The sequence below is a fragment of the Pithys albifrons genome, chromosome 4, assembly GCF_047495875.1.
Source record: "Pithys albifrons albifrons isolate INPA30051 chromosome 4, PitAlb_v1, whole genome shotgun sequence".
Lineage (NCBI taxonomy): Eukaryota > Metazoa > Chordata > Aves > Passeriformes > Thamnophilidae > Pithys > Pithys albifrons.
Genome location: NC_092461.1, coordinates 24879125 through 24902293, shown reverse-complemented (window position 1 = coordinate 24902293; position 23169 = coordinate 24879125). Strand labels below are relative to the sequence as shown.

General features: G+C 41.5%; 1 protein-coding gene, 1 long non-coding RNA gene and 1 other non-coding gene across 9 annotated transcripts in view; 1 reads left to right on the top strand and 2 right to left on the bottom strand.

Annotated features, from left to right (window-relative positions):
- The window catches only part of SEMA5A (semaphorin 5A), a 395174-nt gene that overhangs the window by 37249 nt on the left and 334756 nt on the right, over window positions 1-23169 (top strand). For 5 of the 7 annotated variants that reach the window (XM_071553672.1, XM_071553668.1, XM_071553676.1 and 2 more), the window contains exon 1: window positions 22499-22756. The exons of 1 other annotated variant lie outside the window; for it this stretch is intronic. The gene's annotated coding sequence lies outside the window, so the exon portion shown is untranslated. Of the gene's footprint in view, window positions 1-21880; window positions 21896-22498; window positions 22757-23169 lie in introns of those variants that run through there. One more of the 7 variants, XM_071553674.1, reaches the window with a different exon arrangement.
- On the bottom strand, window positions 16575-22310 carry LOC139671203 (uncharacterized). The gene is made up of 3 exons (XR_011697691.1): window positions 22237-22310; window positions 21613-21711; window positions 16575-18003 (listed from the first exon to the last, which is right to left on the bottom strand). It is a non-coding gene; the product is annotated as an uncharacterized lncRNA (long non-coding RNA).
- LOC139671732 (small nucleolar RNA SNORD123) lies at window positions 18092-18160 on the bottom strand. Its single transcript, XR_011697778.1, has one exon. It is a non-coding gene; the product is annotated as a small nucleolar RNA SNORD123 (small nucleolar RNA).

The following is a 23169-nucleotide window of genomic DNA, read 5'->3' as shown; positions in this document are numbered from 1 at the left end:
TGCCGGACATGCTGGAGCTCCAGTATGAACTGGAGTCCAGGGCAGCAAAGTGGTATGCCACTATTGACATTGCTAATGCGTTCTTCTCCATTCCTCTGGCACCAGAGTGCAGGCCACAGTTTGCTTTCACCTGGAGGGGCGTGCAGTACACCTGGAACCGACTACCCCAGGGGTGGAAACACAGTCCCACCATCTGTCATGGACTGATCCAGACTGCACTGGAGAAGGGTGAGGCTCCAGAACACCTGCAATACATTGATGACATCATTGTGTGGGGGGACACAGCAGAAGAGGTTTTTCAGAAAGGAGAGAAAATCATCCAGATCCTTTTGGGAGCTGGCTTTGCCATCAAACGGAGTAAGGTTAAGGGACCAGCCCAAGAGATCCAGTTCCTGGGAGTGAAGTGGCAGGATGGACGCCGTCAGATTCCAACAGAAGTCATCAATAAGATCACAGCAATGTCTCCACCTACCAGCAAAAAGGAAACACAAGCCTTCCTGGGTGCCATAGGGTTCTGGAGGATGCATATCCCAGCATACAGTCAGATCGTAAGCCCTCTCTACTTGGTAACCCGTAAGAAGAATGATTTCCACTGGGGCCCTGAGCAGCAACAAGCCTTTGACCAGATCAAGCATGAGATTGCTCAGGCTGTAGCCCTTGGACCAGTCAGGACAGGACCAGACGTACAGAACATGCTCTACTCCGCCGCCGGGAATAATGGCCTGTCTTGGAGCCTTTGGCAGAAGGTGCCTGGTGAGACTCGAGGCCGACCACTTGGATTCTGGAGCCGAGGCTACAGAGGATCTGAAGCCAACTATACCCCCACAGAGAAAGAGATCCTAGCCGCCTATGAAGGAGTCCAAGCCGCCTCAGAGGTGATTGGCACAGAAGCACAGCTGTTTCTGGCACCTCGACTACCAGTGCTGAAGTGGATGTTGTCAGGACAGGCTGCCTCTACACATCACGCCACTGATGCTACCTGGAGCAAGTGGATTGCCCTGATTACGCAGCGCGCCCGTATAGGAAAATCAAATCGCCCTGGGATCCTGGAAATCATCACAAACTGGCCTGAAGGTGAAAATTTTGGTCTAGCAGATGAAGAGGAAGAGCAGGTGACACGTGCGGAAGAAGCTCCACCATACAATCAATTGCCAAAAGAGGAAATACGCTACGCCCTCTTCACCGATGGCTCCTGTTGCATTGTAGGGACTAATCGCAAATGGAAAGCAGCTGTATGGAGTCCCACACGACAAGTTGCAGAAGCTACTGAAGGAGAAGGTGGGTCGAGTCAGTTTGCAGAGCTTAAAGCCGTGCAGTTGGCCCTGGACATTGCTGAACGAGAGAAATGGCCAAAGCTTTACCTCTACACCGACTCATGGATGGTGGCCAATGCTCTCTGGGGATGGTTAGACCGATGGAAGAAAACCAATTGGAAACGCAGAGGAAAACCCATCTGGGCTGCCGATATATGGCAAGATATTGCCACCCGAGTAGAGAAGCTGATTGTGAGAGTCCGCCACGTAGACGCACACGTGCCCAAAAATCGGGCCAATGAGGAACATCTCAACAACCAACAGGCAGACCGAGCTGCGCAAGTGAAAGTATCACAGACAGATCTGGACTGGCAGCACAAGGGAGAGCTGTTCTTGGCTCGATGGGCCCATGATGCCTCGGGCCATCAGGGCAGAGATGCCACTTATAAATGGGCACGAGACCGAGGGGTGGATTTAACCATGGACATTATCTCTCAGGTTATCCACGACTGCGAGACATGTGCTGCCATTAAGCAGGCTAAGAGAGTGAAGCCCCTGTGGTATGGTGGACGCTGGGATAAGTATAAGTACGGGGAGGCCTAGCAGGTTGACTACATCACACTGCCACAGACCCGCCAAGGCAAGCGCTATGTGCTCACCATGGTGGAAGCAACCACAGGGTGGCTGGAGACACACCCAGTGCCTCACGCCACTGCTCGGAACACCATCCTAGGCCTGGAAAAACAAGTGCTGTGGCGACATGGCACCCCAGAACGAATTGAGTCAGATAATGGAACTCATTTCAAAAACAGCTTAGTTGCTACCTGGGCGAGAGAACATGGCATTGAGTGGGTGTATCATATCCCCTACCATGCACCAGCTGCCGGGAAAGTTGAGCGGTGTAATGGACTGTTGAAAACCACTTTAAAGGCGTTGGGTGGAGGGACTTTCAAACACTGGGATCAACACTTAGCAAAGGCTACATGGCTAGTCAACACTAGAGGCTCTGTCAATCGAGCCGGCCCTGCCCAATCAGAACCCCTTCACACTGTAGATGGAGACAAAGTCCCTGTAATACACCTGAGAGGTATGCTAGGGAAAACAGTCTGGATCAACCCTGCCTCAGGCAAAGGCAAACCCATTCGTGGGGTTGTCTTTGCTCAAGGATCTGGTTCCACCTGGTGGGTGATGCAGGAAGATGGAGAGACACGATGTGTACCTCAAGGGGAACTTATCTCTGGGTAAACGACTCATATTACTGTATTTGTAAACACTTAATTATTTGAAAGAAAATTTAAGTTTAATGTAGAGTATCGGCATGGAAGAGAATTTAGGGGTGGATAATGTTGTAGTTTGGGATTATTATGTAAATTCTCTCCCCTGCCACTTAACTGCCCAGGCCAGCGGTTGACAAAAGAAGTAGTTAACTGTGATCGCTGGGGTGGGGGCAGGTTTGTCTCTTTTGGTTTTTTTTTGGATATTCTCCTCAGTCTTGGCTCGGCGGAACGGGGGAGTGGGGGCTCCAAGGAGGCAGGCTGCCCTGCTGGTTACTGCTGGGGTTTTCCCTGGCTGTCTTGCCGCTGCCTACTTCGGATTACTTTTTCCTGCCGTGCTGCTACCTGCCTTGGATTTGCTGCTGGTCGCTCGTACCTTTTCTGCTTCTTGGACGGGGAACACAAGGGAAAGAGACTGAGTCCATCTGAAAGCCCACTGCTCGTCTGTTTCGCTGGAGAGGGACTGAAACTCACTCTGCAGCCAGCGGGCTGTGACAAGGACACTTAAGTATAACCTTTTCTCCCGGAGGAAAACCTGCTGGGTTTTGTTGTTGTTGTTTTTTTTTTTTTCCTCTTATGGTGTTGGGGAAGTGGGTTGCACTAGTCTGTTTACATATATATATATAGCAGTTATCCTTCTTGTATTAAAATTCCTTTTCTTAAATTTGATAAAGAGTGGTGTGATTATTGAGGAGGAGGCCCCTCCCCTGCTTGTGGGTAAAACATTTTGGTTTTTCCCCTCAAACCGAGACAGATAAGTCCAGTTAAAGATCTATTCACTATCAAAAAGATATCAAGTGGCTTTTTTATTTGGTTTGCTTTGCTGTGGTTTGCTTTGTTTCATTTTGGTGTTTTTTTTTTTTGTTTTGTTTCTGTAGAAAGCCCATGATCTCAGAACCCTTGCAAATATAAGGAATAAGGTATTGTTGTAGTTTGGAATTATTATGTAAATTCTCTTCCCTGCCACTAACTGGCCATGCCAGTAGTTAACAAAAAAAGTACTTAACTGCTGATCACTTGGGTGGGGGCAGGTTTGTCTCTTTTGTTCTTGGGGACTACACACGGCTGGGAGTTGGGTGTGTGTGTGGGGTGGAGGAGAAGCCGGCTTGCTGCTGCTGCCTGTCCCGGACTCCTTCTGGCCGCTCGTGTTTCTGCTTCTTGGACAGGGAACATCGGGGAAGAGACAGAGTTCATCTGAGAGCTCACCACTCGTCTGTCTCGCTGGAGAGGGACTGGAAACTCACTCCGCAGCCAGCCGGGCTGTGATACTGATACTGCCATAAGTATAACTCTTCTCCGGAAGGAAACTTGTTGTTCTGAGGGGTTGTTGTTTTGTTTGTTTTTCCTCTGTGGTGTTGGGGAAGTGGTTTGCTCTGGTCTGTTTATAGTTATACCTATACCTACATATATATATATATCTATCTATATCTATATATCTATTTATAGCAGTTAGGGACAGTTATCCTTCTTGTATTAAAATTCCTTTTCTTAAATTTGATAAAGAGTGGCGTGATTATTGTGGAGAAGGCCCCCTTCCCCGCTTGTGGGTAAACATTTTAGTTTTTCCCCTCAAACCAGGACAGGTATCATGAAGGAGTTTCCTCTGATCCCCTATCCAGAGTATAAGAAAAAGAAGGAAGGATTTTGACTATGTTTATCCTAATAGCTTCTAAGCGTCTGAGAGGGTTGTGAGTGATCATTTAATCAGGAATTAGCCATCAGAAGAAACAGTCCCAACATAACTAATGTGACATTTTTACCTCCCTCCTTTTGACTAAATATTTTCTTAATGCTCTAAGGGTAAAATTTCTGGAAATGTGTGTGCATTTTAAGTTATAATACTTGCTGGAAAAGCCATGCTTCCTGACTCTAGCTTATTTTTACTGTCATTTTTCCTAATGACTAGTATTCCTCTCTGAGATGCAGAATATCTAACATACATTTATTATTATTGGTAAAGGATATGTGTCTGCTTCTAGGAAATACTAACCTTGGGGAAATAGGTTTCAGGATTACATCACTGTATGAACTTCTGTCACTACATGTAGAGTGACCTATATGTGTATAGAAGTCAATATTACAGTCTGAGGAATAATAAAAAGGCATAGGTAATGAAAATTAAATGAGACTGGGAACTGAAAAGTTGGATTTCACAGCCGAGATAATGAGTAAGATACAGAGGAAGGATGCATTTGAACAAAAGCCTGAACATGCAATACATGCCCACTAGATGCAGGTTACTGCAGCTCCTGCAAAAGAAAGGTTGTGGAGAGCATGGACAGGTGGGAGCACTGAGATAAAACCCCCTATGCAAATAGAGCTAGGCTTTTATTCAGTAGCACAGGCTTATTTAATCACTTCTTGTACAAGACACATCACACTCACAGGTAAAAGTTGGAATAAAAGTTGTATAAGTAATCTTAAGGTCTGAAGTTTTGAAGGCAGAAATTAAATTACAAATGAGTTAAAGTATTAATAAATTCAAGGATTAAGGAAATACATAGAATCCGATTCAAACAAAGCCTGGCATTTTTAACACAGAAAATGGATAAAGGCAGATCAGATGAATTGCCTAGCAGGCCTGAGTGATTGAAGCCTTAATTGGGTAACTTAAGTACTAGTCTTTTTACAGTATTAGAAAACAGGTGGTCTTTAGAGGAAGAAGAGAAAAACTGACTCCACTAAACAGTCCTTCACTTTTATTTGCAAAGCAATCGTGCAAAACCTACTGAAGATATGCAGTCCAGGAAACATCTGGTTCTTTCCTTCTGAATATTTTGTGAACTCTGCCAATATAATTTATACATAATCATGCTAGTTTTAGCAGGACTACTGCCTCTGGAACTCTAATGAGAACAAATATGTTGCAATGTTGGCAGATGTTTGTGCTTTTCTAAACTTTCTGAACTACAACACTTGCATAACATCCTGGCTTAGGAATTTATTTGCTGGGTTGCATCAGTTCAATTTGTGTATGATACAATATAAATATTCATTTTGTTATCATTATTGTTCTTAGGACTCTGAAGTCTAGATCAGGCACTCACTATGGGACACAGCATACTGTCCATCCATAATTAAAGGTGAAAAACTAAAGACAAACCAATGTCTGAGGACATTAGGGGGCAATGTCAATTAAATATGTCTGCCTTTCACAAAATAACAGATTAATAATTATCAGTTGTCTTTTTCAGAGGATTTTTAGGCACTAGAGCAAAGATGTGAGCATGAAGGGACCAGGGAAGAAAAAAGACTAAAATTATGTATGTTTATGGTAAGCTCCATGTAGGCTTTTTGAACAAATAAGCAGAGGAGGTAATATGTGGACTAACTGAACCTCATTCCTGGACCATAAGAGAAAAACTGTTCATAGAATGAGAATAGCTGTCAATGTATTTAAAAATGAGGGGTTGTTTTTATTGTAAGGGCAACTGTCAAAGATGCAAAAAGGTGCATGAGCAAATCGAACGGGGATGGGGGGGGGGGTTGGAGACAGTCTTGCCAGCAGTATATAAATAGATATGCCTGGGACAAAAATGCTTTTTTCAGGGCCAAGATGTTACAGTAAGTGAGCTTTAAAATAACTGTGACCGTAATGAGAATTTTACCAGCATGAGTGGATGAAAAAGACCAGGTTTTAGTAATGGTTCTGTGAGCATAGCAAAGAGCCCAAATTAAACCTGGCATCCAGCTTATAGGTGTTTGAAACTAGCAGGACAGGAAGAGTCCTTCGAGAATCTGGAGCTGAGGCAGGGAAGAGATGGCTCAAAGGAGAGATAGAGAGCCCTGTTTTAGCTGTACTGAACTTGAAATGACAGCCAGACACTACCCAAGAGCATATCAGAAAGGCATGCCTTGATCCTACCCAATGAAAATAATGTTTCTGAGAAGAGAGGTCTGGAATGAAGCAGTGTCTGAGATCCTTCAGGTAAAGACGGTATTGGATTTTGTAGGTGACATGAAACAGGAGGGAGTCAGGAGAGGGACAAGAACTACTGGAAGTGTAGAAAATATGACCTATGAGGAAATGATGAAAGAATTGGGATTTTTTTCATTAAGGAAAAAAGGAAAAGAAAAGCAGAGAAAGCTTTATTACTGTCTACATAAGCATTACAGGTAACTGGAAAATGGAGAAAATTAACTACACTCCATTGCAATTGGCAGAAGAACACATCAGTTTAAGGTAAAGGAGCACAGAAAACCTTTGTGCTAATATGGGTAGCAATCCATGAAGACTGTGATGTCTCCTCAGCTGGATTTTTATAAACAGATATATATCTACAAAGAAAAGCAGGTAGATATAAAAGCTAGCTACAGCTTTCTTTGCTGAGGTCTGGCAAGATGATTCTAATAATTTCTTGCAGTCTCTTACTAGTTTTACAAAATTAGGACAGTTGGTTAAAAGCTGGTGCTAATAATGCCAAGATCATGGGTTCAATCCCTTGCATGGGCCATTCACTTAAGAGTTGGAATTGATGATTCTTGTGTGTCTCTTCCAACTCAGAATATTCTGTAATTCTGTGAAACTGAAGATCCATGCAAAGTCTAGAAATAGGAGACATAGCATATATTCTGCACTGTTTAAAACATGCATGAGCATCCAGCATTATGTGTGTGGGTTTTACTGATATTTAGGACTTTTTTGCAACCAATATGATTTTAAAGTCTAGGCCATACTTATGAACTCCTAAAGTCATTAGCTGTAGGGCAGTAAATATGATTTTTGTCATTGCTAACAGGTCACAGGTGTGGGGAGGACCTGGCAGTATGGTGGCTCAAGACATGTCTTGCTCTGTCTCGGTGGGAGCTGTTTTCAGTTGTGGCATTAATTAACTCATGGTCACGTGCCTGTTGCTTCTCCACATTTATTTCACTTTGGGAATGCCTAGGCTGGGGGCTGGCACCCTCCATAATCACTGTGAGACAAACAGTCTCTTCAGGGTTCACAGGGATAGAACTTGCAACCTTGGCTTTATTAGCACCATGATTTAACCACAGAGAGGGGAGTCAGTATGCAACTCCCAGACTTTGCTGGCAAACAGGGAGAAGGAGGCACATTGTGATAAGAAAACTTAGGAAAATAGCCTCACAGGCACCCCTGGGGAAGGTGTTTCCAATCACCAGCACTGATCTAAATCTGATGGAAAATCTGGAATGTTGACAACTGCCTGTGATGCCCTTTCTTGCCTGGTACCATCAACCAGAGGAACAGGAGGGAAAAAAGAAGGGCAAACATGACAGCAGAGAAATGAGATAGATTTTGGTAAATTTTCTTGACTAGCAATATTTTATGAGTATCACTATTAATTATATTTTTGTGTATATTTTGTGCTGTTGTTAATGTTATTATTATTATCATTATTATCATCATTATTATAACTATCAGTTGCATTTTTACTAGATTATTTAGGTACTAGTGAGGTTCATGGAGTATACTGACTCTTGCCCGTAAGCATGATCTTTTCATATGAAAGTCTGATACCTTCCTTTGAAACAGAATTGCTCTATTTATTAAATGCATTATTGTTTTAAACTTGATAGGATGCTTGATGATAAGATAAAAAGTTTTAGTGCCATATTTCTAAGATGTTATATAGAAACTATTTAAACACTGAAGAAGTGGGACCTGAATATGTGTGGGTGTTTTCTGTGGCACTCATATTTATGCAGAAAAACTTGTAGCCTAAACCAGTGATGCTAAAAGCCTTTTAAATTACAACTGATGTGTAAATTGCTGGAGCCTTTCCAATATGATGAATAACTTTAGGCAGTCAGAGCTCTTCCATAGAGGCCTGATACAAGGAAATCACTTGTCTTAAAAGCCCAACCCGGTCCTGTGGCTACTTGTTAAACATAGTCTTTGACTCTCAAGTTTAGACTTTTCCCTTAAATCTATGAATAAGAGGGAAAGAGATGCAGAAAGCTATGGAGCCACTGTATCTACTGGAAGCAAAGACCCAGTCACACATTCATATTCAGCAGTAATTGAATCCCTGAAAATAAGAATTATCAGAATATAATCAGGTGCATTTTTTGGTTTTTTTCCCCATTTTTTGGGGTTTCTTTTCAACAATATTCTGTTTTCTTCTCATTTTTACAACATTTTATGTTTCCCATTATGTTTGTAAAGATTTCTCCCATGTTTTTTAGTGTATTCAAAAGCCACAGAGACTTATTACATGAAGAATTTAATTAAGCTTTTCCACAAAACTAATTATTTCTTCATCTACCTTTTTCTGGTCATGACCCCTTTAGTTACTTTTCCTTATTTATCTCAGATAGTACAGAGGGGACTTTGGAAATTTTATTTTTACATAAATTAACTTAGTAATATTATTTGCTTGGTTAAAATGAAGAAAAAATGTGGAAATGCTGTCCAACCTATTATCTATGAGATATGGGTGTCTGAAATTTTAATGTTTAACACATCTTGACCAAAAGCATTACTTTGCATGTTCCTTATTTGTTTTAGCTTGCAGCCAGTTATAGCTGTAACCAGAAGCTGAAATGAGTTGCACAGATGCAAGATGTGAGCTCATCTGGCACTGTGCATTAACATTTAATGGTTTTCACTGGTACAGTTCTATCATTGTACTTGCCACTCCTCAGTAACCACAGCAGAGCTCTAGAAATAACCACACTCACTGGCTGACCATTGTTTAAAACACTTAAATGCCAGTTGTACTTCTGGCTTGTATTTTTGGGTCAAAACATCAAACTTAAAAAGTTATTTTCAGTATTTGTCATCAGGTCTTAATCTTATGGCTCAAAATGACCAGTTTAAACTGAATTAGTAATAGTGCCTTACACTGATGCTGTTTACCAAAGAAATACTCATGACAATTTTTATAGTTTTTTGCCAAAGATCAGTGGAATGCTGTCTACATTTGTAGGCACAGTTTTTTGTTTCATTTTGCTCAAGGGCTTGTAATATTAATTTTAGCATTTCTGTTTAATAAATTCTGATGAAAATTCATCTGTTATTCCTCATGTACTGCAAGAGATACTTGAGCACATGCTGATAATACTGAGTTATTTTGGGTAGCAAAGATGAAGAGCAACAACAAATTCTGCAGAAAGATCTCAGAACGTGGATTAAATGGATGATAAGAGAGGAGGTGAAATTCCATGTATGTAACTCTAATGAAACACAGAGAAGGTGAGAGATTCTGAACTTGCTGTTGTCATTCAGGAACAGGATATTGTAGTTGCAACAGCGACTTTCGTGAAAACATCAGCTCTCAGTGGTGGTCCAAATTAGTACTTAATGTTAGGAATTAGGAGAAAAGGATAGAGAGCATCCAAGATAATGTCCTATTACTTCTATCTGAGGTTTAATGCTATGTAAATTCATAGCTTGCCTAAGCCTAAAATGTTGTTTGCAGTTCTGATTCCTCCTGTTTTGAACAGAATATAGTAGAAGTGGTAAGGATAAAAAAAAGTGCTGGCCAATCATCAGCCCCATGAAATCACTTCTCCATGTAAATTAATCAAGGCTACTCAAAACAAAAGAGTCTGAGAAGATAGAAAATTGAGATTCAGAGGTCTGGAGAAAGCAAATAAGGAATGACTAGTCACTTTGTCTTATGATACAATCACAATGGAAACGAGGAGGAAGATGTTCAAAACAAAAAGAAGTACACCTTTTCAAACCATACACAGCTGTGGCATTCCTCAGCCTAAGATGCTGTGGATACATCATCAGTGATAGAATAAATTTTGGAAGCATATGCCTATGAAGGACTGTATGAATGTACGGAGATCCTGCATTACTGGATGTCTCTAAGTCATAAGTCACTGCTGGCCAGCTGTATGTTTGCCTTGCCTAACTCTTTCTAAAGCATTTCATATATGAAACCATCAAACACTTATGCTAGATGGACCATCGCCCTAATTCCAGCTCTTACACTAAAGAACTTGTGTGCTCTGAGTGGAGGGACTATGAAAATTCTTTGGGAAAAGATGGGTAGATTTCAGGCACAGTACTGAGAAAAAATTTTATTATTTGGTTGACACAATGCAGGGTAACATAATTTTGCCTTTTCCCTTTTTCTTACCTTTGACTTTTTTTGACCTTACTGCTTTTCCTCCTCTGCTTGTTTTTAATCTCTGCTTCTCTTTATTTTTTTTTCCTTTGTACCAGGCAATCCTCCAGCCCTAAGCACAAAGTAGGGCTAAAAGAAGTACGTACTTACACTAGTGAATGTATTTTGTGAAGTGTTTCCCTCTTTCCTTCTTTGTTCTTGGCTGCCTACTGTGGTGCTGAGCTGAGGTTAGCCTAGTCTATGATCTCTCAGCTATCAGACATGATCAGGAGATGCCGTAGGGTGAGATTGGTAGGGAGTTAGGAATCCTATTTATGTTGTTCTCTGTTATTACTGTTTGCAGAAGAATTTGCAGTCTGTTGTACACTTGTTCACCAGTTCTTTAGAGATCAGCTTAAAAAGTGGTTCCAGAGCAACAGCAAAGTCTGACTTCCTGATCCAACATGGGAGGCTGACAGGCTGGTGGAATGCTGGTGGAGTCAGCCTTGTTTGCGCTGGATCTGTTGTGCTTCAACTGCGCTTTCAATGTTAAGCTAGCAATAATAAACATTTGGACGGGGTAAAAGTTTTTCATTTTTGATCCAGATACTGGTGCAAGGCTCTTGTTTTCTTCCAAGATGAAGCTGTTCTAATCAGGTCTCTGAATTCAACTAACAGGAACAATTGGGATATTTTTCAGAAATGGTGTATTGCTTTTTTTTAAGTGTGTGGAATTGAATGGCCTATGACAACTCCACTGAAAATTCATTATTTAATTCTTGTTATGCTTTTATTATTAATTTTAGAAAGTGCTGTAGGTGATACATACATAGCACAGCATTTTCCCACTTCTCTATTCTAAAATAATCCAAAGGACTTTGGTAAAAAACAGGGAATGTATTTGCAACGAGACATGAGACATGAATTTGGCCTCTACTTCCCTGCTTTGGCATTGGAATAGCATTTCATTGGAAAGTAAAACATTGTCTTTTTGCTCCTGATGACCCCAACAAGTCTGAGCCCTGAAGCTATCAGTCTTTCTTCATTTACCCTTTCTTCCTTGAGGCCATTGCTATTGGTTTTATAACAGGCAGGGGCTGGTATCATCAAACCCAGCTGTACACATGCCGAGTGATTGCTGTGACTTAACACATTACATTTTCCACAGCGTTTAGTCAAATGTGTTTTCAGTTATAATCTTACTAGAAAAAAAACAAACAAAACCAATCAGTAGGACTTGTTCTTCAGCACTTTCAGTTACAGGAAGGGAGCTGTAAGAAAAAGAAGAAAAGAAATACCAAGAAAAGATGTATGCTTGCCAGGTAATTAATTTCTGAGAAACCAAACATAGCCTTAAGGATATTTAAATCAGATATAGCTAGATTCCATTCCTAGGTCCTGGCAGGTCCTATGCCTCTATGATTTACTTTTCCATCAGATTTGTAGAGTTTATCTGTAACAGCCTCCCCAGAAAATCGCAACATGTAACTTTCTATCAAACAGAAAGACTGTAATTGATTTTTTTTTTAGATATACCAGTAATGCCCATTGGTAGATCAAAGTGAAACCAGAGTCCTGTTGTGCTAACTACTGAGTATATACACAGAGAGATATAAACTCTTCTGCAGTTTCCTCAGTTATAGTATCTATAGATGACAACACAGTACCAGCAGTAACCACTGTTGCTGTGCTCTTAAATAAATTAAAACCCCAGTACTCCTGATGTTGCATAGTTAGTAAATTTAGGATATATATTAGTTATCTGTATTTTTGGATGAGTGATCTGAATTTGAGAAATCAAAAGAAAGCTGTCATTTAAAACAAGACTCAATTCTAGTTTTCTTTCATGATCTCAGCTAACAAATCCAGAATATTTTGACATTCTCAAAGTCTTTCCCTGCTGATTTTTCAGTTGTATTTGCTATACAGAGTATGCATTTGAATTTTGTTTTGTGTGTTTTTTTCATAGGGAATTCCAAATAAAATGTAATTGAGTCAGGTTTAAAGGGTACTTTTTTATGCTGTGTCACTTTTCAGACTTGCAGTATACTGCAAGATTTTCCTAAATACAGCAGAAACTTTGAGCTTTATTTATTTATATTATCTATTAGTTTTCCTCTAATTGCAAAAGCCACTGGTGTGCCAGAAAATTGTAGGCACTTCATTTCTTCAAAAGGCTGTTCTTTGTATCAAACTAGAAACGATATAACCCATTCTTGCTCCTAGTAAAGAAAAAAATCCTTGCCAAGGAGATTAACTCGGTTAAAATTTGGTGCTAATAATACCAAGATCATGGATTCAATCTCCTGTATTGGCCATTCACTTAAGAGCTGGACTCAAAGATCATTGTGGGTCCCTTCCAACTCAGAATATTGGGCCATTGAGTCATTCAAGTGGGAGGCTCTGCCTGACAATCTGCTGTAAAGAATGTCTGTGCATTCCTGATGTCAGTTCCATGTCTGCTGACCGTGGGAACATCAACCGATAAATGCTGAGTAGCAGTGTTTGGAAATTCATTTCCTCAAATATCGTGAAATAAAATTATAAAACAGCAATATTTTATCCATTCACATTGCTTTTTATCATATTAGCAGAATGAAAGCCTGTATGACCATAAAGGACTTTTCCAGTTCATACACTTTTCCTTCAAATAATAGAATATCTCTCCAGTTTCCTCCCTAAAAATAAAGAACCAACAATGTGAATAGTTTAGAAAACAAATACTTCTAAACCAAACTTCAATTCCTTTACTAAGTAAAAAAACAACAAAATTGACCATCCAATATGTCTGTTGTAGCCAATCTGTGCTTAGGTCCTTCAAGGAAGCCAGAGGGCATGGTGAAAGCAGGAAGGTCATGAGGGATGGAGGAACACCTTACCCAGAGAATTGAAAGCAGGATAACCTGTGGGTGTCACCATTCAAATATAGGAGACAGCCTTGGGAAAACCATCTTTGCTAGTCTTTCCACAGAACTACTTGCTTCCACATGCAGCTGCTATGACATTGCATTTCCTTCCATCTCATGGAGCAATCACTATGTAAAACTCTCCTAGAACCTGATGTTAATGAATGTGTCAGAGTTTATTTTTTTAAACATGATTTATCATGCTATAACTTGAAACTGCCAATTGTCTACAATGCTGAGTGACTGCTTGCTTTCTCCCACACTTTGGAATGAAGATGACTCTTCCTTTGTGCTAGTTACCCACTTTTACCAAGTACTCAAAATGAATAGCTTTGGGGAGACATTCCTTCAGAAAAGTCCTCAACTTTAGAATCAGTTCTTATCTCCCAGTCCAACTTGCTGTGTTTTTTGGGGCATAATATATAAACCCATTTTAGTGAAGAGAATGCTGGCAGGCATGGAGGCTTTGGGCAGCAGTTCGATGAATATTATTTTTTTTCTCCTTTTCTTCTTGAGGTAATTCAAGTATTTTTCCCACTTGTTGACTGAGTCTTATTATCAATGCTTTCATTTGGGTAGTAGAAGGAAGGGATTATTAGAATAAAGAAGATAGCTTTTGCCATGTAGCTCCCATATATTTCTTCCTTTACTCAGTCATGTCTTTTTAATTAGAATCTCTATTCCCAGCTGACAAACCCAAATGAAATCTGGTATTTTCATGCAAATTATTTCATTAACAGTTTTGTCATGCTACAACTAGTTTTAAAATTGTAGCCTTTAAAGTTTTTGTAAACATATGGCTGATGAAAGAACAAACAGTGAGCAGTATTATTTTGTTTATATAGCAGCATCAGTGCGCACACCAACCCTCCTGCAAGTCGTCAGCTTCTGTTCTGAACTGAGAATGCCTGTTAGAGACAAGAGGCACTTCAAGGCATGTAGACATTACAGCCTTGGTCTCCTTTTGGCATCTGCTGGTAACATTTAAAGCATTATGGTAGACTTGCAAGGTTAACATTGGTTTCAGTTTCCTTTCTTTAATCTTGTGTCTTTAATGAATGCCCAAGTTTGAATAAGTAGTAAAACCCCTCAGTAATCTAATTGGATCTGGGGTTAAGAGCAAAAAAAAGGCTTTTATTCTTTGATAGCATGTCTGGACATCCCTTCTCCTGCTTGAGTGCTTTGCAATGAGGCTTATTTTATGAAACTTAAGGTTTTGAAAATCAAATTCTGGCTTCTTGGAGCTGACTCAGGCTAGGTCTTCTCTTCTGCAGCTAAATCTCTTACATATTTTCATGTGTCCAGCCAAATAATTAACATGCAATATGTTTAAAAAAGCAGGTTTTGTATGTAAAATATAAAGAAAAAATAATTTGAACACAATATTTCTGATTTCAATGATTTCATTAACTACAATGGTTTTAGACTACGGGAATGAATAAGAGAGCTACAAATTTAATAAGGGCAATAAGTCAAGCACTCAAATGTTAGGTAGTACTAGCATGGTGGTTTGAGCCTGGCTGAATGCCAGGTGCCCACCAAAGCCACTCTCTCATTCCCCTCCTTAGACAGGCAGAAAAGACAACGAAAGGCTTGTGAGTTAAGGCCAGGGATAGACCACTCACCCAGTACTGTCACAAGCAAATGGACTCATCTTTGAGAAATTGACTGAACATATTGCCAATCAAAATCAGAGAAATAAATCAAAATGAGAAATAAAACAAATTCTAAAAATACCTTCCACTTACCCCTTCCTCCATCCTGCGCTTAACTTTATTCTCAATTTTAAACCTCCCTCCCACAGCGCAGGGAGATGGGGAGCAGGGGTTACAATCAGTTCATGACATGTTTTTCCTGCCACTTGCTCCTCAGGGAGAGGAGTTCTTCCTTTGCTCCAGCATGAGGTCCCTCCCATTGGAGATGGTCCTCCATGAACTTCTCAAACCAGTCCTTCCCACAGGCTGCAGTTCTTCACTAACTGCTCCAGTGTTGGTCCCTTCCATGGGCACAGTCCTTCAGGAACAGGCTGCTCCAGTGTAGAACCCCCACAGGTAACAAGTCCTAGCAGAAAACCTGTTCCAGTGTGTGTCTCTCTCTCTCTGGGGCTACAGGTCCTTCAGGAGCCTGCTCCATCATGGGCTGTCACAGCCTCCTTTAGGCATCCCTCTGCTCAGGGTCCTCCAGGGGCTGCAGGTGGACCTCTGCTTCACTATGGAGCTTCATAGCCACCCTTACAGCCCCTCTGCTACCCAAAGTTTGCCATGCAAACCCAATACAACCAAAATCAGGAAGTCAAGTGATCTTAATTCTATTTTCCCATAATGCTATTTCTTCCAATTTTTGCCTATTAAGAAATATAATCTTGCTTATACTCTGAACTGACAATGTCCCAGTGCAGGCTAATTTATGCATACTTGAATGAAAAAACCCCACACTTATAGTAGAAAATATCTGTGCACTTTTAAATGGACTGTCTGCAATAAACAGATACACTATACTTTGCTAGCAAAGCTCACAGCTGTTTGGGAAATTGTGGGATCCTTCTGGTTTGGGCATTGCTTTGGGGCAGGTCAGTGCATGAAGGCTAAATGTTTGATGGCAGAGAGTTCAGCTTAACACAGATTTTTCAAAGATTTTTGGTACATAGGCAACTTTTGAAACACAAAAATGACACATGTATCATATGAGAGGGATTTGGGGCAGTGATCAGACACAAACAGGGGTATTAACAAAAGCATAATGTGAGATCAATATCCACTGCCCCTAATTCACAGCACATGCTTTTGTAAATGCCACTTGGTAGGGAGAAATCTCCCTCATATTTTTCACACTTACATGTTTGATCTGAAACATAGACAGGCAGAACAGAGCTGCTAAATTCACATGTGCTAATCAAGATGCACAAAAACTTTGCAGAACTGTGGGCTGAGATTCCTTTCAAGTCTAGGAAGACATAAGTACAACCTTATACCCTTGCGGCTCTAGTCTGACAGGAGTGAAACTATCAAGGAGACAGAAGACCAGACACAGAAGACCCAGACTGTGAGGTGGGTGCTTTAGTGTCCAAGTAAAATCAGCAAAGTAAATAAATTCAGTACGGTGTGGGGGGTGGGGGGTGTTATTTGGTTTTATTTCTCAGTAATAAACATACACTAGTTATAATTTATTTTCTCTTTTGTCCTTGCCTAGTACTGCTTCTATAGCCACTTCCAAGTTGTTAGGCATTTTGGTTTTTTAACAATTCCAGACTACAAAGACTGGCTGTAAACAATGCAGTTTTTTCCTAACAGGCAACTGAATACAGTGTACAAGCAACTGAGGAGAATATCACTTGAATGGAACTTTTACCTTCTATTGCTACTATCAAATGATCTGATTGGAAGTGTATGGATAAGAAAACGGGTCTATCACATCTTACTAAGCTCCTGACTCTTACTTCCTACATAAACCCTCTTGACAAGTACATCTAGTTTACTGTGTTCACTATGAGTCTTAGAGAGTGAAATGGCAGAGGGTAAGCGAGATCCTGGTCACATAAATATGCTGCCTCCACTCAAATGAAGGGGCAAATTAACTCTGATTAAAACCAGTCAAACTCTTTATAGGTAAACCCATTTCTGATTAGTCTTTTTTTGTTAATTTCAATTTAATTTATGTGCATTTTTAGTGGATTTAAGATATACTTTCAGCAAAACGTTTGCTCAAATTGAGGTAAATCACTTTTTGAAAGTGATTTAGATATTTGCCTACTTGAAGAATTTACTATTAAATTCTTGTGCACAGACAACTCCATTGCCACTTGGCAAACTTATTTTAGGGCTCCTAATGCTAGATCAGTGCCACAGAAATGTTGTCCAAGTTATGAGAACTTCACAGCTGGTTAATATTCGTGTAAAAAGTGTGATGGCCTAATTCTGTGAAAACAGGAGTTACACCAAGTATCCTCTATACAAACCCGTCCTCAAAAAGGCCAGAACAAAAACCCTGAAGTGTAGATGAGCTCTATATCCTTTGCTTTAGAACACTTGGCAGTGATAAGGTCATATATACATATATATATACACACACACACACATATACATATATATATATATGTATGTACTCTCTGTCTAAGTTCTGCTTGGTACTGCTGGGTGATGTAGTAACACAGGAATTCAGTATTGATGATTACGGACATGCAGACAGAGACTAAGGGATGTCTTGGAGCTAATATCCAAAAAATGAAAACTTAAATTAGTCTATATGAGGAAGTTGTGTAAGGCAGAAAAATGTATTACCATCCAAAGTAGAGGGGGGAAAAAGTATTTTTTTTTAAGTACTAATTTAAAAATCTGTGAATATAGATTCAAGTTTAATAGTGCTTATGTCTTAGGTTTGTAATTTTTCATAATTTTAGTCTAAATTCTGGCCTACTTAAGAGACCAGAGTTATTAATATTTCCTATTTTTTCTACTCCTCCAACTTCACAACTGGATTTCTCCAAGGTATTCTTCATTTTCACTCCTATCTTCCTCTTCATTTTGAAAGTATCAGTTCAGAGAATTGTCTGAAAGACATAAAAACATACATAAAAATTATTTGACTGATAGTATTCATTGTAAAATATTATATTTTTTTCCTGGAAGAGATATGAAGGTGAATCAGGAAATGGATGGCTTTTTCAGATCACATGAATCAGTACCCGAGAATTCATCATTTTCACCAAATATCTGACTACTTTTAAGGACTTGAAGTTAGATGGCCCTTATTTAGTACTCATATAACAACTTCTTTAAGTGCCTTATATATCAGAGACATTAATGGAAAGAAAGAGGCAATTACTAAAAACTAGCTCACAGATTTATAAATGCAAGTGCACATTTACTTATATAATATAGCTACGTTGAAAAGATCATCTTATGCATTCATATCAATATACCATTTTGTTTATAAAGAGCCTTAATAACAGAAATGCCATGAGAAATATTACTTTATTCTCTATTTTGATCAGAAATGGTAAATATAAACTCATCAGAACACCTAGTTCTCAAAAGTCAAGTAATTTAGAATCTCATCTAGCTTTTCATAGATATTATGGAGACTAGTCAGTTCAACCTTTAAATACAGCACATAACATGAGACAATAATTTGATGGAAAACAGCGGAGTTTGTAACTCTTGGCATTTATTTCCCCATGATTTAAAGAAGGTGTTCAATGGTGTATTTTGTTAAGACAATTAAAATTATGCTCAGTCTGACCTTGTCCTGTGTCTGCTTCAGGGCATACACAGCTACAGCCTTGCATAGTCTGCTTTTTAACAGTATATTTTCCTACCAGACTCATCTGAGGATGAGGATGGCAATCTAAATCCTCTGGATTATCTGTTTTCCTGGGATGAAGATGTCATTCCTATTCTCACATATAAAAAACACTGGAAGTTTCTATTATTTAAATATGTCAGACTTATGATGATCCAGCCTTGGAAGCTGATGTTGCTCAATGCAAGGAGGGAATGCTGAGGACTTGCTCAGCTCAGATGCAGCAGTGCAAATACTTTCCTGAATCTCATTGAGAAAGAAGGAAAAAACAGCAATGCAGACCTGAAGATTAAGACTCTCAGAAAGACCATATAAGGTAAATGCAAGACACCAGGCTGCATGAACTCTTAGTTCTTTAGCATTGTTTCAGAAAACAGAGTTTGTTCATATGCATCACGCTCTTGCCTGGTCTGCTGTGGAAAGGTTCTGGTCACCAACAGGCTTTCTCCTAAGTAGTAAATGATGTGGTTAAAAAAAAAACAACAAACAAAGGCAGGCAATTAACTATGAGGCTTCAAAGTTTTTCTCTGCCTGCTCCTCATGAATTAAACAAAAATAAGTAATGTTTTCAATGGTCTGGAAAAAGCAACATGCAATGGGAATAAAGCCTTTGAACTCTGATTGTGAAGCAAGCAAAGTCCTTTCCTTGTGATGCAAGCATAGCTCAAGGTTCAGTTCTACTGAAGTTAACTCCTTACTCCTTTCTCCTTTTCTGTTTTTTTTTTTTTTTTTTTTTTTTTTTTTTTGTTGCTTGTTTGTTTTGCCTTTTAACCCAACTGTAACTTCCAGTGTCCTATATCTGACTTTGTATTTCCAAATGATGAAAAACACACTTACTATCCAAGGTGCTTCTGATGTGCAATGTGAAGACAGGCCTTCCCTCACACTATGGCTTTCCCACCTAAACAGATGGGAATCCGTTCCCTTCCCCGCTTTCTCACACTCTTTATATCCTGCCATCACAGGGAGGAGCTGAAAACTTGGCTTCCCACCAAACTGGACAAAAGCCTGAAGGTGCTGAGCAGCCTTTCCTCTTCCCACTGCAGTACCTTACTGCTTTCAAATACTGCCCATCCCTTAGCATGCTGGGTTCTATTTTGTTGGAAGGAGAGATCAAGAATTAGTGACAGTGAGAAGAAATATCATGTCAGGAAAACACAGGGCAGAAGAGGAAGACAAGCTCCATACTGGAAGGAAAGCTGGCTGCAATGGGACTTGGTCTGCTGAGCGTTTTCTTTCTCTTACTTAAATCAGATAGCAGAGCTTCTCCTGTTGCTTTCTCCCCTACCCTCAGCATAATATTCCTAGATTATGATAGAATATCCTTATTTATTTTAGATATAGTGAGGCTCAGCCTGGGATTGTGACACCAATATTCAACCTGCAAAGACACACAAGACCCTCAGCATCTTCTTGCAAGATTTTGTCTGGGGATTTCATCACCTACTATTTCTGGTCTCACTCACTCACATATCTGATTTAACTCTGCACATAGCACAGAGTTGCATGTAACATTAAAAACCGCTACATTTTGTAGCTTTATTTCAGCATGGTTAATCTCACAGGCAGTTTCATACATCTTTGCCCTTGAACTCCTCAAATAAAATTAAATAAAATCAAGCATTGACATCATTACTGTTCTTCCATGAAACTGGTAGTTAGCTATAAAGCACATGACAAAACTTCTGGGAATGATACAGAGTCAATATGATTCCAGTGGAATTTTTGTTAGGAAATATTGTATATCATTAAAGCATTATGATATTAAGCTATAAATGTTGTGAGTTCTGGGGGTTTATTTCTTTGTTTGGGATTTTTTACTTATATGGGCATCGTTTCATAGCCAAACCACAAAGAAACTGCTAGAGGCTAAAACATACATCACTCCAGGTGCTAGAGTTTTGATGGTTCTTTTGCTGGCAGTTCTTTGTGCTTACTTTTCATAGATAAAGTATGGAGGTTTTATCTTTTTCCCCAGCAGTTGGAAAAACAAATATACCTCCTTTTTAAAAAGGAACTCTAAACTTATTTTAATAGGTGGAGATACATAAAAAATGTGGGACTTGCTGATGTGAAGAGATATGTCTTAAAACCACTCCAAACAAGTTAATGGAGTAGATATGTGAATCATTTTATATCTGCACTTACTTTGATGGTAATTTTAGGTGCAAAATGAATTCTTTTATTTTCTATGCAAGTATTTTCTGGAACAGAAGGAAATCACATGAGAAAGTGATCCTACATAACTATGCATTATAGTATTGGCTTTTCAAACTCTATTGTTACAAATAAGGAAACACCCTTGACTGTCAGGGTTACATGACTTTAATCAGTCATTGCCTTTTTTTTTGTTTGTTTTAAATACCTACCAACAAGCAATCAGAAAGAATGTTCCAAATGCCAGAACTTCATCTTTAGGGATAACTTAAAACTTTCATTAATGTTTCTACTCAAACAAGTTTCTTACATTCTCTCTTGAGTTGGATGTTTAAGGCAATTTAGATTTGGAGCATTTGGCTTGCTGATAAGTTTTGATTCTAGTTGTTTTAATTAGATATATTTTATAGGATTACTCTAGCATGAATCAATTCCATGACTTTGTTCTAATAAACTCTTATTGTTTTTAGTCTTGTAAATGAAGGTCTTGCTCTGAAAAACACAAGTCAGTTTCTGCTGCAGTTTGTAGTAGAAATGTGTAAATGCTGCCATAAAAGAAAAAAAACAAACAACTTTGATGGAATTACGTACAACACATACATGAACAAAAATAATCTCCTGGTTTGATACAGGTGGGCTGGCTAAACACAAAGACATAGTTCGAAAAGTCCGGTGAGCGCGGATATGCAAACGCACGTACCTGGGAGAGATGCCTGCGCGTCCCGGCTGCAGCCCCGCAGTGCCACGTCTCACTGTCCCACGCGCGCCCCGGGACCTTTATAGGGAGCTCTCCCAGGCCCTGGAAATGAACTTTCGGGGCTGACACGTCGATCGTGCCGTGGGGGGAGGGAGGGGACTAGAGAGGGCGGAGAGGGACTCGCCGGAGGCTCTTACGTGGCCGCGGGAGTGTCAGCCCGCGCTGGCCACGCACTCGCGCAGAGCCAGGGCGATCACCCGCCGGTGCCGCGGGGATGGGGCCGCCGGTGCGTGGCTCTTGCTGCCTACGGAGTTTCTTGCCAGACCTCGGGGCCGGGACACTGGGGTTCGGCTCGGTGGCTGCGGGCGTGGCGTGTGAGGGGGTGCGGGGAGCCGGCGGGCGCTCACTGTGGGCGCAGGGGAGCGCTCCCGGGGCGCTTCCTTGCCTTTTCCGCCCCGGGGCAGCCGCTGGCGCCCGGCTCTCCCTCGGCTTCTCTATCTGCTGCTCCCCGGTTTCGGAAGCGCCTCCTGCGGCTCCGGAGGCCCCGGCACCGGTGGAGCTGCCCCGTTGCCCACCGCCTCCCCTACTTTTCCTTCTTCCCTCCCGCCGTCGCTTGCTGCAGCTCACCAGGATTTGTTATGCTTAGCTGTACCGGCGCTGGGGCGCCCTTGCTCAGATCTGATGGTGAGGAGCAGTCTCAGGTCATGGTTTTGTTTTTTTTTTTTGTTTTGTTTTTTTTTTTTTGAGCTGCGGTGAGTAAAGAAAAAAAAAGGAATAAAAATATAAACAAACCCAAACGCCAAGCACAAATAACCAGTTGCAACTTCTCGGCTGGCCCGGAGGGGGGAGCGCGGGGGAGGGAAGGGAGTAATGCGAGATCGCTCCAGCCCGGGGCAGCGCTGGCTGCGGGACGAGCCGCGCCGTGCACCGCATCGCCGGGGCCGGGCGGCCGTGGCAGCCGCCCCGGCTGCCGCTGCTCCGCCCCCGCGGCGGGGCGCTGGGTCCGGCCGCGGGCGAGGCGCGCAGCTGCCGCGCCGCAAACTTGGTGGGAGCGAGCGGGGCGCGGGCGGCTCGGCGGGGCTGCGGCCATGACGGCGTGAGGCGGGGAGCGGGCACCATCGCGGCGTGCAGCCCACGGCGCCTCCAGGTAACCCCTCCCGGCCGCTCTCCCCCCGCGCCGGGCTCGGGCTGGGGGGCGGCGGCACTTTCGGAGCGCCGCGGGCAGGGCGCGTCCCCGGCCGCCCTCTCCCTGCCCGCGGTCGCTTGGCGTGGGGTCTGCCGGGCTGCGCCCCTGGCTCCGCCGGTGCCCCGGGGGGCTCGGGGGCCGACCGGGGTCGCGGTCCGAGCGGCGCAGCGGGTGGGTGCCGGCAGGGGGAGCTGGCGGCGAGGCGCAGCGGCGCTGCCGCTGGGGACCGGTGTCGGGGAGCGCGGCCGGAGCCCCAACCGGGCATTGCTCAGCCCCACCCCTGAAAGTCCACCGAGCCTTTCAAAACGGGCGGCTGTTCTCCACGAAGGCAGTGCTGTTTGCTAGGGAGAAATAAAACACCGACGGGCAGGCAG